This window comes from Lathamus discolor, chromosome 2, assembly GCF_037157495.1.
Source record: "Lathamus discolor isolate bLatDis1 chromosome 2, bLatDis1.hap1, whole genome shotgun sequence".
NCBI lineage: Eukaryota > Metazoa > Chordata > Aves > Psittaciformes > Psittacidae > Lathamus > Lathamus discolor.
The window spans coordinates 116,426,967-116,443,894 of NC_088885.1; the positions used below are offsets into that span (position 1 = coordinate 116,426,967).

Here is a 16,928-nt window from a genome sequence, read left to right on the forward strand (position 1 = left end):
ACCCCATCAGTGCCCTGAAAGGGAATATTCTTGCATCAACCTTCCCACAAAAGTGACTTTTTTATGTGAGGTGTGAAAAGATTTCACACTAAGGTAAATTAACAATTATTTGCCATGTGATGCGACAGCATTCTCCTTTCAGAGTCATTCATGTAGTTTTACCCTGGGCAACGTATATAGATCGATCTGTCCCGTAGCCATAACACTTCACACAAATCTGCTATGCATTCAGCTCTAATACCCTTCACATGGGGTTACTGGTTCAGCTTGTATCTATTGCTTAATCAATAAGAAATAAAACTCCATTCTCTCCCAAACTGCTGCTTCAGCTAATAAGGGCTTGGTCTGCTTTGCCGGAGTATCCTAATTAATAATAATGACATACTGTAAGTAGAGCTGATATATTTGGAAGTCTTTTTTTCTTTTTTTTTTCTTTTGCCAAAATGGGGACTCAGTCATGCCTGCAGTTTTATTTGTCACTGAATTACTCTTTAATTGGAACTGATTGCCTGAGCTGCTGTTTGTAACTGCAGTACTCTCTCTACTCAGTTAAGGGGGAAACCTTTAACATCCCCACCAACAGGGCTGCAATGTTTGCTGTGACAGACTGCAAGATACTGAAATCCATCCCTGGGTAGAGAGAGGTTTAATATGCATCCTTTTGCCCTAGTGGGTTAGAAAAACCCACTGGCTGCTGGTGTCGCATCATCTCTACACTGATAATAGCAGCAGGCTTGGTTTGTGCTGGTAGCAGGCTGTAAAGGGATGAGCAGCAGTCTTATAAACACGATGTCGAGTAATATATGTCAGCAATTTGCTGTGTATTTGTTTCCTGTACCTCTGCCCCATGGAGGGCACTGACCTTAGCACAAAATAACAAGATTAACAGAGACAATTTGGGAAATCTGCTCCAAACCAGCTAGATTCCCATCTCCTGAGGGCCTGAAGATTAAATGGCTATTGAAGAGCCAGAAAAGCTGGAGGTTTGTTGAGAAAGGTAAGTGTACGTCTACCTGCCATGCTAGCAATGGTTTATAAATTAGCTTCCAGAAGGGGTTAAATAGAAAGAACTGCAATGACACAGATGTAAGGGCTCCTGCAGAAACACTGCTCAGTGGCCGAGACGAACAGCTTGATCTCCTGAGAAGCCAGCGGTGGAAAGATCTTACATTACTTTATGTTTCTATGGTTTGAAAATATGCAGGAAGATATAATGCCTTATGACAAAAACCAATTACCCAGAGTAATGCCTTTGATGGTTATAGTGTAGGAAGGATGTTCGTGAGAATATTCCTGTATCAGTATTTAGAGCATTTTTTCCTGTTGTCTTTTCGAGGAGGAATCTGTGGTGTGTAAAATGTGCATCGTTTTTTAAAAGCCTGGTAAGATCCTTTCTAATTGGTAGCTCAGTGATATCCTTTGTAATGTGGTATGCAAACGTTAGGACACTTCATGTGATTTCCAGTCATGCTCATTGGAAATACTTTATTCAGGAATGCTTGTTTTGTCCTCTGCAGAGGTCTGCTGTTCCCTTGTTGAAGTAGCTGCTGCACTCCAATTTGGGCAAGGCCTAGATCTCAGTGCAAGGTTTGCAGGAAAAAACAAAGATGGAGTACTTAGAAAAATTGCATACATTGCGTGTAAGCAGGTCATTTTGTTTCCCTTCTTTTTTTTTTTTTTTTGTCTCTTCCATGCTATTTTGGCCATAGGATAGTTCAGTTCTCCTTTTTCCTTCAAATCAGCTAAGTAGCTTTAGTATCAAGTCTTCTTTGGGGCTGGATTAGGATTTACCAGAACAGTAAGAAACCAAATAAAATTGCAGTGCAGCAACGAAGTTTAAAGGTTTTCATGGTTATATATCAAAGGAGAGGATTATAGGTAAATCTTGAGTTAAGGTGATTATGCATGGCTCAGGTAGCAGCCACACCTGAAATTATGAGCTATTCCAATTCACACAGTGTAAAAATCTGTGCTCCTGTAAAACAGAACCCTCAAATATGGTCCAGGGCAACAAAAATGTTTTAGACCTGTGTGCTGGCTTTGGCTGGGACAGAGTTAATTTTGTTCTTAGTAGCTGGTATGGGCTATGGTTTGGATTTGTGCTGCAAAGAGTGTTGATAACACAGGGATGTTTTTGTTATTGCTGAGCAGTGCTCACACAGAGTCAAGGCCTTTTCTGCCCCTCACACCACCCCATCAGTGAGCAGGCTGGGGGTGCACAAGAAGTTGGGAGGGGACACAGCCAGGACAGCTGATCCCAACTGACCACAGGGATACTCATAGAATCATAGAACACATGGAGAATGTATAAGACAAATTTGATATTGTTTAACGTAGTGCAAACTCAAGGGAGAAACGTCATGGTTTATAAATACTATGAAGCCAACAGCATAAATGAAAGAAGGGAATTACTTAGTCTCAGAAAATAGCAGGTCAAGAAGAAATGGCCTCAAGCTAAGAACAGGAAAGCTTAGATTACAAGAAGCTCTTCATGGAGCAATTGGATGGCCATATATGTACCTAGAAAAAGTTGGGAAAGATGCTTTTCACTTTTTAAAAAGTTCCCATTAGAGTAACTGTGTCAGTGCAAACCCCATTGAAAATAGACGGCACTTAGCACAGGAAGGGTCTTGCTCTTGGTTCACTGAATTAGTAAAGTCAGCTAACTAGGAATCTCTGTGGTGCCCATGTCGCCCTGTACCTGATACATCACATCTTCTGCAAAGTAGGTAGAAAAATGTTAATATGCAGTCAGAATGCAGTCTTAGGCTGAGAAAGTTGGGGCTGTTCAGCCTGGAGAAGAGAAGGCTGCGTGGAGACCTCATAGCAGCCTTCCAGTATCTGAAGGGGGCCTATAGGGATGCTGGGGAGGGACTGTAGTGACAGGACAAGGGGTAATGGGTTAAAACTTAAACAGGGGAAGTTTAGATTGGATATAAGGAAGAAGTTCTTTACTGTGAGGGTGGTGAGGCACTGGAATGGGTTGCCCAGTCAAGTTGTGAATGCTCCATCCCTGGCAGTGTTCAAGGCCAGATCGGACAGAGCCTTGGGCGACATGGTTTAGTGTGAGGTGTCCCTGCCCATGGCAGGGGGGGTGGAAGTAGATGATCTTAAGGTCCTTTCCAACCCTAATTATTCTATGATTCTATGAGTCTATGAATAAAGCACCACTGTTTTGGCTGCAGGGAGATTCACACTTATTTTACGATGTCGTCAATCTCTGCATATAGCAGTATCAAATCCACTTCTCTTGCTGTAGATATTTAAGTACAGTTTAAAGAAATCAGGAAAATTATGTCTTTCTCAGGAGGCAAGACTGTCCTTTAAATATGTGGGACAGGACTGAGTGACCTCAGTTCTGACAGTGTTATCTATTCTTTTAAGGACCTAATTCCCAGTGAAGTCAATAAGAATAATGTTTTACTCTTTCTATACTTTTTATGGGTCATATGTCAAAAGGATATGATGCCATAAGCATACCATGTGGTTTTCTTTGGGTTTTGATGTCGGTTTGTTTTGTGGGTTTTTGTTGTTGTTTTATTCTTTCATGAATATCTGCAATGTAATCAGTAAAGTCAATGGTACTCTGGAAGCAGGATATACAGTCTCATCTAAGTATCTTTACTCAGCAATAGAATAAAGAATTGGACTGGCTTTCCATTTGTCAATTTGTTTTCTCCACATAGGCAGCTCTTCTCTTTGCAACAGCACTTCAAATATGATGCATTTAAATGGTTACTCTGTTAGAGCTTATTCTATTTTTTCAGCGAAAAAGCAGTGGATGTTCTTTTCTTGGAAAAAAAAGAAAAAGGTTAAAATGTGATTTTAAGATGAAAAACGCATTTCTTGTCATAACAAAATAATTTCATAGCAAAATAGCTTGACTCAAGTCAAGCTCTGAGTTCAAACTAATTGGTGATATTTCTTCAAATTAGTTATGGATTGTCACAGTCAAAATCAGTTTCTTTACATTAGCATGACATTTTCCATCCCTTAAGTTCTCATGGGAACATATGTAAATTTTGATGACAGTGTTTTTCAGGAAACCTGTAAAATACGTGTCTGAAATGTGGCAATAGTCTTAAACTATGGTTTCCTGAATCAGAGAATAAAACATGCGATATTAAGCCATTTCAAGTTAGCAATGCCAGTTGCTCTAACTTGTCTCTTAAAAGTCTCAGAACTGGGAGTGATTGATGAACCTAACTGGCTCCAGAAAACTCCCAAAGGCTTTTTCAAGCAAAAGAAATAAAACTCACAACTATGCCTACTGTACTATATTTATGAAGAGTAAGTATATCTAGAGTTCCTTCTGCTCTGAAAATGTTCCTGGGGATCTTATTCTACAGATGGAAACATAAAATACCTGACACTGCACTTGCTTCAAATTTATGCTGATGTAAACAAAATCTGGAGGATCTCTTCAGCATATGAAACCCATAATAAAGCCTTAAGGAAGCCCTTCCTCCCATATAACTTACTTGGGCAACTGACAGTTCAGATCAGTCAGTGTATTGTTCTAATAAATAATTTCTTAATTGCCCTCATTAAAAATCATTATGACTTTACAACATTATATGAAAGATTGAAAGTTAATACATATTTCAGTCACGTGGAGTTCAAAAATAATAACATCCTAATGACACTGTGGGCATCCATCAGCTGTGTGAAGAAAGATAAACGATGGCATGTAACATTATCCACTTAAGTGCCATGATGCTATCTGTAAACTAATGAGAATTCATTACAAAGATACTAGAGAAAATCAGATTAGCTTGGATTTATGGCAAGGTAAATCTGGTTTTGCTTATTGTGTGTTTGTTTGTTTTCAAAGCTCTTACAAATGAGCAGCCATTTTCTTCTTTATTGTGATTTTATGGTTTTTTCCCTCTCTGTGAATTGGAAAAGATTAGTATTAGAAACCTGATTCAGATTCAATCCACTGTATCGATCTGCTTCTTGAATCAGCTGAGTCTGAAGCAGGGATGTTTTATCTGCATTCTCACACAAGCTTTAGCAAGCATCAGCTGGTCACATAGAGAAGATTTTCAAGTGACTATCTATTTCCTTTAACATGTATGATTTTTTCAAGTGTTTAGTCTGAAAATTACAAAGAAGGGCTGGAAGAGACTGTGGTAGGGGACATGTACAACTGGGACAACCAGCAACAATGGTCTGGAGAAGAAGAGGAGGAAAATGTATGGCATCTAGGGAAGAGGTGCAAACAAAGTGAGTTGAATCCATTGTGGGATGGCATGCAGTGCCAGCATTTCCCAGAGTATCCAACCATGCAACAACATCTCACACCATGTTAAATAACAAGTAAGTAGTTTTGTAGTGAAAATTCTAACTCTCCATTTGATCAGATGTTGGAAAGCACAAATACACGTATAATGTAAGGATACAGAAGAAAGCATGTGAGTGAAGAGGGAAGGTGTAGAGAAAGGTATTTGTATCTTCTTCCTGCCCCCTCAGGGTTCACACCTTTATATTAATCATTGGTGTGAAATATTAATTTCTTTTGAGAGTGACCTGCTGAACTCTGTAAATTGTTTTGATGGCTCAGGCCAGGAAGAGGAATGTGATGTCCTCTGAGGCAGGTCACTACATGCATTTCTTTAAGAAATTGGGAACCTACAGACAACTTTTGAAGTCAGAAAGCCTGATGACTGACCCTTGTGCTGGTGAGGCATATGTAGGTCATGTGCTCATACAACAGCTCCCTGTTAGACAGGAGCTCTTTGCCATTGTTAGTGTTCTACCACCTAGATGCTATAAGGTATCCATCAAGGTCCATCAGAGTAACCTCATTTTAGTAGTCCCTGCTGATGCACAGTTAAGATCTTTAAAGCAATGCTGTTAAATTGCAGCAGTTAAATTGGCAGCTGCTATAAATTGTATCTAAGTTGGGCTGGATCAGTAAGATCCAAAGTCTCTTTGTATTCTGCTCTTTCTTACACCAAGAAAAGGGTCTAATACTTGTTATTAATCTTCTATCTTAAATAAAGATATCATGGCACAGAGAAATCAGACATTATCCCTTCCATGTAAAAGATGGCAACATTACCCACAGCACACTTATCCAGTCAGGTCTAAGCCTGTACATGTTTCCTGCTTGGTTATGACTGGAGTCAATCCCCACATCTCCACTTCTTAGTGAGGTGCCCTGTTCAGAAAGAGGATGGCTTAGCAGTTCAAGTCTTCACTGGTGAACAGAAATTTCGCTGTTCCCTGCTAAGGTTTGTTGTACACGAGGAATAAATTCTCTTGATTGTAATATTCTGGCAACGAGTACTTTTTGGAGATTGATTAAATGCTTCAGCTTTGCTCAGTCTATTAATCTCAGCAGCCATTTATTGCTTCGTATACTACAGTGCATTGGGGATTATCCCTTAAGCACTGTGTGTAGAAAGCATGTAGCAGCAAGATACAAATCTTGTGTCTTGGAAATGCTTCTCTGGAAATGAAGAACAGGAGCTGTCAGTAAAAGCCAGGATAGTTTATGTTAGTGCTGAATGCCTCAACCTTTTGTCATCAGTACTGCAAGCTCCCATTTCCTACATCAAACAAGTGATACTAACTCTCTGATGTAAATTAGTGTACCACTGCTGCTACACTCTTACTTGTCTGTTGATGCCTGGTGATACCTGAGCCAGTGGGATGGGGAGTTAAAACACTGCAAACTTCTTAGAACAGTATCTTCAATTGCTGTTGTCTATTGGCCAGAATGTTCAGCCTCTTAATCCAGTGAACTGTTCCCTCCACCTACAAATGTTGCAGGTATTATTATTCTGCCTATTAAGCATATACTTAAAGATAATCTGTGCATCCTACAGAACGCAAACATATATCAGCTGTGTCACCACTAAGGCTGCCAACATGAATAAACCAAACCCTGAGAAGTCTCTTACTATGTACTGAGTCTTTAGCTATTTTGTTTTTCTTTTTGGCTTGTGAAAATTGGTGCTTAGCCAACAACATTAGCTAATACCTGTAACGTTGCTTACAGGCATCAGGCTTAACCATCACAGTTTTAAATAAACTGAAAACTAAAAAGTGAAACGAAGTTCAGGGATCTCATGGGAGTCTCCAGCTCTCCCATACACAGAGTTTCTCAGACTACAGAAAGTGAAGGATGAGTGGAAGTAGAGGCAGTAAAAGCAAAGAAAGGAATGTATAAAAGTGCTAGAGAAAGAAAGAGAGTTTCGATCTGACAGCCTCCGGATAACAAAGCACAGTCTGGGCATAATAGGGAGGGCAACTGGTGGCTATGAAGATAGTGTGGCAGTACATGGGTATTGTTAATGGGTCATTATTACTACTGTAAATAATAGTCACTGAAAGTTGTCATCTCTTTGCCTCCCCTTCCCTCTGGCATCTCAAAGCTGAGATAGATCATAAAACTTTCCAGGCACATATCCTACCAGTCCCCATCATGCAAAGCCCCTCTCACATGGTAGGTTATTTAAGGCTTTAGGGCTTAAGGGTTTCCTTAACCATGAGTGCAGAGGGATAAGAAGAAAAATGCTAATAGCATTCCTCTTCAGACTAGTAACCATATTGGAAAACTTTCTGGTTTGGGTCTGTTGGTTTGTTGTTTTTTGGTTGGGTTTATTTCCCTTTTTTTTATTAGGGAAAATGGATAACAGTCTATGTATATTCAATCACAGTCTTTCCCGAACAGATTCACATTGCTGTTGCTATCACACAACAAATATATTCCTTTTGTTTCTACATTCAGTGGGTTGGTATGAAGACAAACAGTATGTGCTGAAAACAGGGAACAGCATTTTTGCAGAGCTGTCTCTAACTTCCAATGGCTGGACAACCCTCCTCATAGTCAGAGAAGACACCTCTTCATGGCAGCATGCCACACAGCCACAGTGGTCCATTCAGTGTCAATCTCCTTGTAATTAAGAAGTCACTAGACATTGTGAGTTTCCCATGTGCTTATTTCCAGGAAAATACCCTGTGAGAGTCTGAAGTCATTCAGCCACCGCTGGTTTCCCAGTTCTCCTGCAAAATCCTCTCCAACCAACCTCCACTTCAGCCTGTACAAGGTAAATTAGTAGGAACTAAGGTAATAAATGTATTTAACAGACAAAGCCAAAGTATGGCGCACTGGGGAAAGGTTGAGATGCTTATTAAAAATGGAATTTTTGAGTTACCAGCATATTAGGGTCTTTTACAAAGTAAGTGAGCATGTAAACAAGTGATTATTTTTTTGGTATAGTATATTTTGATTGCCAAAGTTTTAAGAAGCTTCTCGAATAATCTAAACCTTTTGAGAAAAGAGAATGTATAACTAATAAACTGCCACACCACACAACTACCCCCCACCCCAGTAATTGAAAGGTGGTAAATAAAAGACAGGAGTAAATGGCCAGGTTTTGCAGCAGAGGTTGGTTACCAGATACTGCTGTGGAAATCTATGCTACAGCTTCTGCTGTACCAGATGCAAGAGGGTAGAGAGTGAAGTTCCAATGTCTGCAGATGGCACAGATATTCAGAGTAAAGCTGAATGGGAAGATGTGCAAAAGAGATTCTTGTTGTATTTTATTAATTGGCGACAAAATAGCAGATGAAGCTCAGTGTGAATACATGCCATGTAACACAGATGGGAATAATATGAACTATACATACATAGTATTAGGACATGAATTAGATATTACCACTCAAGAAAGTGGTCTTGGAGCAATATTTGGTGACCAAGAAAAGGTGAATTGCGTATATTTAGCATTGTTAGAAAGGGAGAAGAGGAAAATAACAATAAAAAATTATCATACCCCTGTAAAAATCTACCATGATTTCCCATCTCAAATACAACAGATATTTCTGATCACACACTTTCAAAAAGAGCAGAGCAAAGGAGGAGAAAGATGTCAGAACAATAATTGCATAGAGTGGCTCCCATAAGACGGCAGAACAATAATTGCATACAGTGGCTCCCATATGATGGCAGACTAAATGTTGTGGGAATCTTCAGCTTCCAAATGGTTTGTGAAAGGTGAGCAGGAACAACCTTCCATTACTTTTCACAATTCAATAGCCAAAGGGCTTCAGGGCTCTAATTTTAAATCAAGAAAATGAAGAGGGTTTTTTCCATTCAGAACTGAGTGATGAACCTGAATGGGACAGGATATTGTGCAGGTTGAAAGCATAAACAGTTTTAAAAAGGAATTACAAAGTTAATGCAAAATAGACGTATTGATGTTACTAAGCAAGATAGTCTGACTACAGTTTCTCTCAGAGAAGAAATACCTTAAAAGGCCTTTTTCAACATATGTGCCCTGTTTCAACATTTTAGATGCACAGCACTGAGCTAGCCAGACCTATGATCTGACCTACCCCACAGAAGTGCTTCTGCTCTTGCATTCCCTGAGCCTGGGAAGAGCCATACCCAATGTGAAGTTTTTCAGAGGTAAGTGACACTTCTTAACTCTGACTTCTTACTCTGCTTTTATGGAGATTTCCCCAGTGCAGATCTCTAGACGACTTGAGTCAAGACTGAAACAGGACAGTTGAACCTGGGGTCAGAGGGATAGCTCAGAGGAACCTCGAGATCCCTTCCAGACCTTTGATTTGGTAAGCCCTGATGCAGATAAACTAGGAAATGCTGCTGCTGTCTTCCGACTGCTCAGGAACTGGGTACCCAGAAGTATGTCTTGTACCTATCCACATCAATCACTACATTGTCCTGAGCCACAAGTTCAGAGTCAAACAGCAGTGAACTTTCATGGGAAAAGACATATCGTAGACTTTTTACACTTATAGAATCATAGAATGTGAGAGGATATGGAAAATGCAGATTTATAGTGACCAAAACCAAAATATGCTGCTAATTCCAAATCCCAAAGTGCACTGTGTTTCCCATCATCCCCAAGGAGCATGAAATCCTAGTTCAAAGCACTGAGAAAGTGCATTGAATGAAATCACCACCACAATGAAACAAAGACTTACTGAAAGATAAAAGCCCAGTGCTTCTTTCTCTCTACTTATTCCAGGGAAGATAATATGAAACAGTTAAGGAGAAGCATCCCTTTTCAGTGGAAATCTTCTCATGTGAAGAGGTTCTGAGAGTGAAATTAACCTGTGGGATTTAATTTAAATATTTTCCCTTGTCAGACAGTCTCCCATGAAGCTTAGGGCCATCTAATTGCCTTTATTACTTTCATCCAATTAGTATAATATTGTAGAGGCAAATAGAAATCTACATTAAAAATGGGTGCCAGGACTGTACAAAGCCCAGGCCTATACTGTACTAAAAATTATGTGAGGAAGACATGAGGCAGAGGTTTTCATCCAGGATGGCAATCTAGTCCAATTCTCAAAGACAGATCATACTACAGAAAAAGGGGACAGGCTATCAAATTACTTTGGGGGAGTTTCTAAGTATTCTGTGGGAATGAAGTCATTAATGGTCTTGCTATTTCTCCTCATATCTCAGTAGATCTCACGGTTGATAACTACGTTTTGTTCTTCATTAAAATGGCACCCATTTGCTAAAATCTTTGCTGGGTTAATGGGTCACACAGTCAACATTTGGTGCGATTAATCGATCTGCTGTCAGGTGGAAACCTCCAGCACAGGAATAGTGGTGTCTCGGTGAAGAGAGTCATCTGCAAAGAGAGTGTGGCTCAGTATTGTGTGTAAACCCTGTGGCCTCTGAAAGATAACAACAGCAGCACACTGTCTTCATTTAGGTAAGAAGGTGTTCAGGAGCGAGCAAGCATGACCAAAATGATGTGTTGTGTTGCGCTCACGAACAAACTGGACAAATCCCTGACAAACTGGGCATGCAGAAGAATAAGATTCCCACAGTCTTCTGTGAGATCAGCTTTTTCTGCCAAGTCTGTTGCTCGTGGTTATTCATGATTTAAGTCAGCAGTGTTTATTACAATAGCACTGGAGTGGGTGAGGAAAGGTATGTTTCGCAATCTACCTGTGTTCAATAATTAACATTCATATTTAAGCAGGTAATTAAGTAGGTCTCTAAATTAGTTTTGCAAGTTTCTTTGAGTTCTGATGCTTTAAAGGGTACCTCACTTGCATTAGCCTGCTGAAGACTGATAGTTATAGCCTTATAGAGAGATCACAGAGTGATGTGACTTCACAAATGTTCCCATGTAGCTCAACTCATTCAAGTAATCCACACTAAAGTTTTGTCTTGGTGTTAGAATGATTCTAAGAAGTGGACTAATACTAGCTTAGGCCTAACATTATTGAAGTCTGTTATTTCTTCCTTTTTCCTATTACTTAATTTGTAACTCATAGTGGGTAGTAACCAAAGTGCCTGCTGGGAGACTTTAAGCAGGTTTCCTTTGCAGGCCATTTGCTTTCTTACAATTGAACAAGGTGGGGCCGAATCTGCCAGTCAGTCTTAAAAGGCTTTTTGTAAGAATGTTATGAGACATCACCCCATGCTTAGGGCTGTGATTGCTTTTCAAAAGACAACTCACTTTGTCAAACATTGGAAAAGTTTACTTGTTTTCTTGAAATACAGTTATCCCTGGGGTTCTAGAAGTGGTAATGGTGAAAAGGCTAAATGAAGCTGAAATCACTGATATTATTTTTATCAATGGATCAGCTGACACAAACAGTTGCAGCCTTATTTTACTATGTCAGAGTATTGAAACTACTGTACCCGAATTCTGTTGTGATTCCTGGCGGGTTGTGATGTACGTATTTGTTAAGGTTACTCAATCTGTTAGCTGTCTGTAAGCCTCTGGTTCCATGTTATTATTACTACAGCACTTGGGAAAACAAAGCTGATTGGGATCAGCGAGGGAATTACATTTCTGCCCAGTTAGCTGGCGCACCCAAAACATGATTCACACTGATGATGCTTTATACTGTTTCTCTGTGTTATTCCTCACACAGTACCAGGGCTGAGAGGACAGTAAATACCTGATCTGGCATACAGTCTGCACAAACAAAGTTAATCCCTTCAGAATTTCTAGAACAAAACTGAAGCAGTCAGGTGAGTTGTACAACTTCAGTGCCTTCCATCATCCAGCTGCGGCACTTCAATTCCCCACTGCTAGGGGCCTAAAGCCTTGCATGATTTCTCTTGGAACCACAACTTAGGAAAATTAGTCTCCAGTTCTTTAAAATTCATCTGCTTTGCTATTAAACTGATACACTGTGATGCCTTATCCTGTTGTGTATAATCTCTCTTCTTGAGAGTAGCTCAGCTGATGCAGCAGGGAGGCTGCCCAGCAGTGGGCTGTCCATGCTCTCACTATGAAATACAAGATGTGTGTCCTCCCTGACTCACTGCCGCTGGACCAAATGCTGGCTGTCATGTATGTGTGAATAACACAAGAGTTCACAGTTAAGCACGGCCTTGTAAATAAGGTAAGGCCACTGCTGGTGGTGATAATTTTCTCCCAGTAGAAGCAAAACTGTGTACCACAGGTCTGGTATCTCGAGTGCTATGTCTCTGTGAGATGTGAAAGTATCAGAGGTTGTTTTATAAGTTTTAGTGAACAGGCTTAAACATTAGCTAAATGGTGTCTTCTCCATGCAAGAGGCAGTAGTCCCCCCAGAGCGCAGCCTCACCTATTTAATATGTCCCAAACATTTTAGGAAAATGAACCCAGATCCAGCTGAAAGGCGGTCACACAGTTTACTCACAGTTACTTCCTCCCTTACCACTAAACCGGGTTCTCTCTTTATTTCTTTCCACTGTAAAAAACACATGGCATAATTATGGTACTAATTTAAGGTCCTGTGAATACCTGAGGGCTATAATTAAATATATGTTTTATTATCTCAGAAATATGCATGGGTTGGTGGACAATTTTTCATGTACATGTGTTTTTTCTTTCTACTGTTGCTATTTCCCAAGGGTTTTGTTGACATTATTTGCTGATTGTACTTTGGGGCCTGCTTTTAACACTATTACATGGCCAGCAGAAGTGCTAGGAGAAGTTCAGAGAAGATTTTCCTGTAAGTGATCTCACTGCTGCATAAACACCCAAATGGTATCACCTCAGGAGCACAGATGCCACAGTGTAAAACCTTTAACAATCTATATGTTAACCTTTGACATCTACATCTATGCTGCCAACTCGTCATCAACCAGGTACACTGCGGTTAAGAAACTTCAGAAAATTGAATAATCCAGCCCCTATGTCTTTGATAACACTGAAGACAATACTGCTGCTTCCAATTCTAACCTTCATTATAGCAGGTCCAGTTCAGCTATCTAGGCAACATCTCCCCTACCCCTACTTTTTCCAGAGTAATGTATTAGCTCTCACAGCAAGGCAAAAGAATGAAGCCAACTTGGCTCTAGAACAAGGATACCCATCCTTGCATGGGTCTCCAGCAGAGCCAACAAAAGCCCCATGGCAGCTGGCATGAACACTTGAATGGCTGTGAAGGATGCAGCTACATTCTAGCAAAGTTTATTTCCTTGGCCCCAGCACTGCATAAACATGGATACTGGCATTCTAGAGAGAAGCTGGCTCTGGATGCAATCTAGTCATGTGTATGTTTATCCCTGCTTTTGCACTAATGAACACTACAAGAACAGCAAAGGAAGAATAGAGGGGTCTTGGAACACAGGACTTGGAAAATTGGGTAATCTAGCAAGGCAGAGTTGAGAGTTGGCAGTAAAGGAAGAGCTTCAAGGTGCAATTTTGAGAGGGGCTCATTGGGTGGAAATCTAAAATTTCAGGTGTGATTTCACATTAGAGAAAAACACCATTTGAAAGGAAAAGAGAAAAAAAAAGGGTCAGGAAGTAGACACATTGACCTGTTAGAAATACAATGGGGAGAGTGTGTGAGGAGTACACAGGGGCACTTCTTCTCATATCAGTCTTGTATCCTCTGTCTCTGCCTGCCAGAAGATATGAAAACATTAAAGTGCTGCTATCAAGGAAGAAACATTTTATGCATTTGCTTTCCATCCTGTTCCCTGCTATGAAACATCCTGTTTAATTTGTTGTCTCTAATGCCTTAATGTGTTATTATTATTAGACTTTAGTTTGTATTTTGTCATTTCTGTTCAATTCTCAGAAAAACAGTCTATGCCTGGCAGTTGAGTGTTACACAACTTTATGGCTGGAATGATAACTTGAGCAAAATCTGACTTTGGGGAAAATTCTTCCCAAAAGAAAAAAAAAAAAAAAGAACAATATTCACTATAATTTGTCACTGGACTGATACAGGGTTCAACAAAATAAATGCACGGTATACTAAGTGTGGTACTAGTTGCTGGGTAACTAAAAAAAAATGTGATTTTATAGGTATTTTTTAAACACAAGTCTAACATTCTTCAATTTAGTCAGCTTATCAAAAGTTTCTGTTCCACAAACTGAATAGCTGAACAGGAAAGAGTCTTGCAGATGGAAAGCACAGATACAGCTACAGAGGAGATATAAAACATAATTTATTTGATTCATGGTCTCTTCCAACCTCTTTGTCTTCTTGTAGCTAGAGAAATGCTTGGCTGAGTGAAGTTCTGCAGTTCTTTATTTTGGAGAAATACCTATTTTGTTTTAAGAAATCAAGGCTTTCCTGTTTTCTTCATAAATCAGGGAACTGAAGAAATCCTATTACTTCTATGTACAGCCAGAGTCTCTGCTTGTATGAGTGTTATGACTAAAGTCAACAGTATTATGCACCCAAAGACCAGTTCTTTTCTGTAGCCAAGTACGTGTGCACTCGGTGTCACACAGCATCAAGCAGGAGATGCCGGGATCACTGCTTTCAGCCAAAGCTGTAGAGGCCAGGGGGAGACACTGGGGTAATAACATTAAACAGCTCCTGTGTGATTAAGTGTTAACCCCTGTGCTTGTTCCTTCTGCTGCTAGGTATTAATGACACCTAGCCCCTGGAGCTCCGTTTTTCTGTTTCTGTCTGTTTTCACAAAAAGGAAATATAAAAAGCTGTGCACTTCAGCTGACCTTCACTTTGTGAGACACTGAATGCATCCTTGTGCTATTCACCCCATTCTGTTGTAATCTTAATGCAATTTGTTAGAGAAAATAGAGCCTTCTTTTCACTACCTACCTGTACCAGACACCTGGCATTGGATGGGGAATACTCTAACTACATCTCAGAGAAGATATAACCATCCAGTCTTTCCCCCACTGAAATGTTCTGTGTCTCCATCAAAAGCAATCTCTTCATAAAATTAAATCCACTTTGTTCAGTCACTGAGGCAACTGCTCTCTAAAGCCAAATAGTTGTTGATAGTAGAGACTGACATCTTATTGCTGTTCTCTTTCAGAGTTTCTTTTCTCTGAAATACTATATGATTGTAATGGACATAAGGGTTTGTCAGAGGGCTGGATAAGTAGATCTACAGCAGCACTTACCACCTGCACTTAGCCAGACTTGACTTTCAAGACTACAGTAAGCAAGAAGGTCAGGATGAAGGAAGGGAACGAAAAGCTTCTGAAGAGGCAGAAGCAGGGTTGAAGATGCTCCCTATGTCTCTTGGTATACTTACCTGGCCTCCAAAACCAAACAGCTGGTAATAGAAAAAGGAGTAACCAAACAGTGAATGCATAAGCAGCATCTCATTTCAGCTCATTTGATTTTACAGCATTTCTTCTACTCTAAAGTCAAGGATTCTGGGAATAGAAGAGAAGGAGGTAAAATGTTAGAACAGAGTGTACGTAGCAAAAATAAATTGTGTCCTTTCATGATGCTATTATCGGAGCTGCAAAATGGGACTCTAGAGAAGCTTCAGGCCAGATCCTGAGCTGCTGCAACCTGCACAAGTCCTCTACCCAGCACAACTGTGCGTACTGAGGTGGGTTGCCCACCCAGCCTGCCCTTCTTGTACATAGTCGGCATGGTGCTGTCCTGCATAGCAGCAGCCAGCACAAACTACGTAAGTGCAAAAGCAAGTGTTCATAGTATTTCTTTTCTCACATGATATTAGATCAAGATTTAGTTTTAGATGGACTCAGTCCAGAAATACTGGTGACGAAAAGCCAACAACCTATATCACCAGGCTGATAAATGTTTTTGCACTGTGTACACCGATAATACATAAAGAAGCCAAATCCTTCAATTTAATACAGACCTGAGTAGCATGGGTCTTTTTTCCCTGAGTAAAGGTAATATAATTGTACAAAGACATTTGTGAAGATTTTTAGGACTGAGCTCTTTGGTAAAAGAAACTGTGCCATAAGAAAATATTATGGTATATAATCTTTTTGGTTCTGTACACCACTATCTTGTGAGCGTTCAGAATTAGTTGACTGGTATTGACTAAATGCTTTAATACTGACTTGCAGAATTAGATTATTAAGAATTATGTTATCATCTCTTGTGATTTAAGCTGTTAGATAAAAATCAAGGATACATGAGATTGAAAGAAACATTGAGGTCCTACCTCCTCTGAGAAAGAATCAGCTCTGTGTAGCATATTCCTGAAAGCAGTTTGTCTGTCTTATTCTTCTAAAAACTTTGATGATAGGAATTCTTTAAGAAACTTCCTAAATGCTGAGATATACTAAGAAAATTATGATCTAATATATCTCTTGCTGCAAATCAATTCATATCTTTTTTTTTTGCAGGCATGAAGATGACTTGATTTTGTCTGCAAGTCTCCTACATAGGTGAAGAATGCTACCAAGTCATCACTCAGTTTCCTTTTCTTCTAGCTTAAATAAATTTCATCACTCCTAGTGATAAAATTTCTAGTCATTCTCACTTTGGGTTTTTCTTGTAGTATTCCAAACTGGGCACACAACCCTAGTAATTAGTGCTGAGTAGTGCAGAGTAATTATCCGTATATTCACCAGAATCACGTTTGCTCAGCTTATGGGGCAGTAAAGTCTTTGCTTTTTTCAGCAGTATTATACTGGTGACTCATCCTCAGCTCATGATTGACTGTAGGACCCAGAGCCTTGCCTCCAGTGCTGCTGCCTAGTCAGCTATTCTCTGCTTTGCACCTCTGATTT

The 16,928-nt window shown here is 39.8% G+C and overlaps 1 long non-coding RNA gene across 1 annotated transcript; it reads left to right on the plus strand.

Annotated features, from left to right (window-relative positions):
• The first annotated feature begins 332 nt into the window (after nt 1–332).
• LOC136009362 (uncharacterized) lies at nt 333–15,682 on the plus strand. The gene is made up of 6 exons (XR_010610523.1): nt 333–386; nt 7,961–8,060; nt 9,308–9,421; nt 10,571–10,703; nt 11,881–11,980; nt 15,560–15,682. It is a non-coding gene; the product is annotated as an uncharacterized LOC136009362 (long non-coding RNA).
• Nucleotides 15,683–16,928: the final 1,246 nt, after the last annotated feature.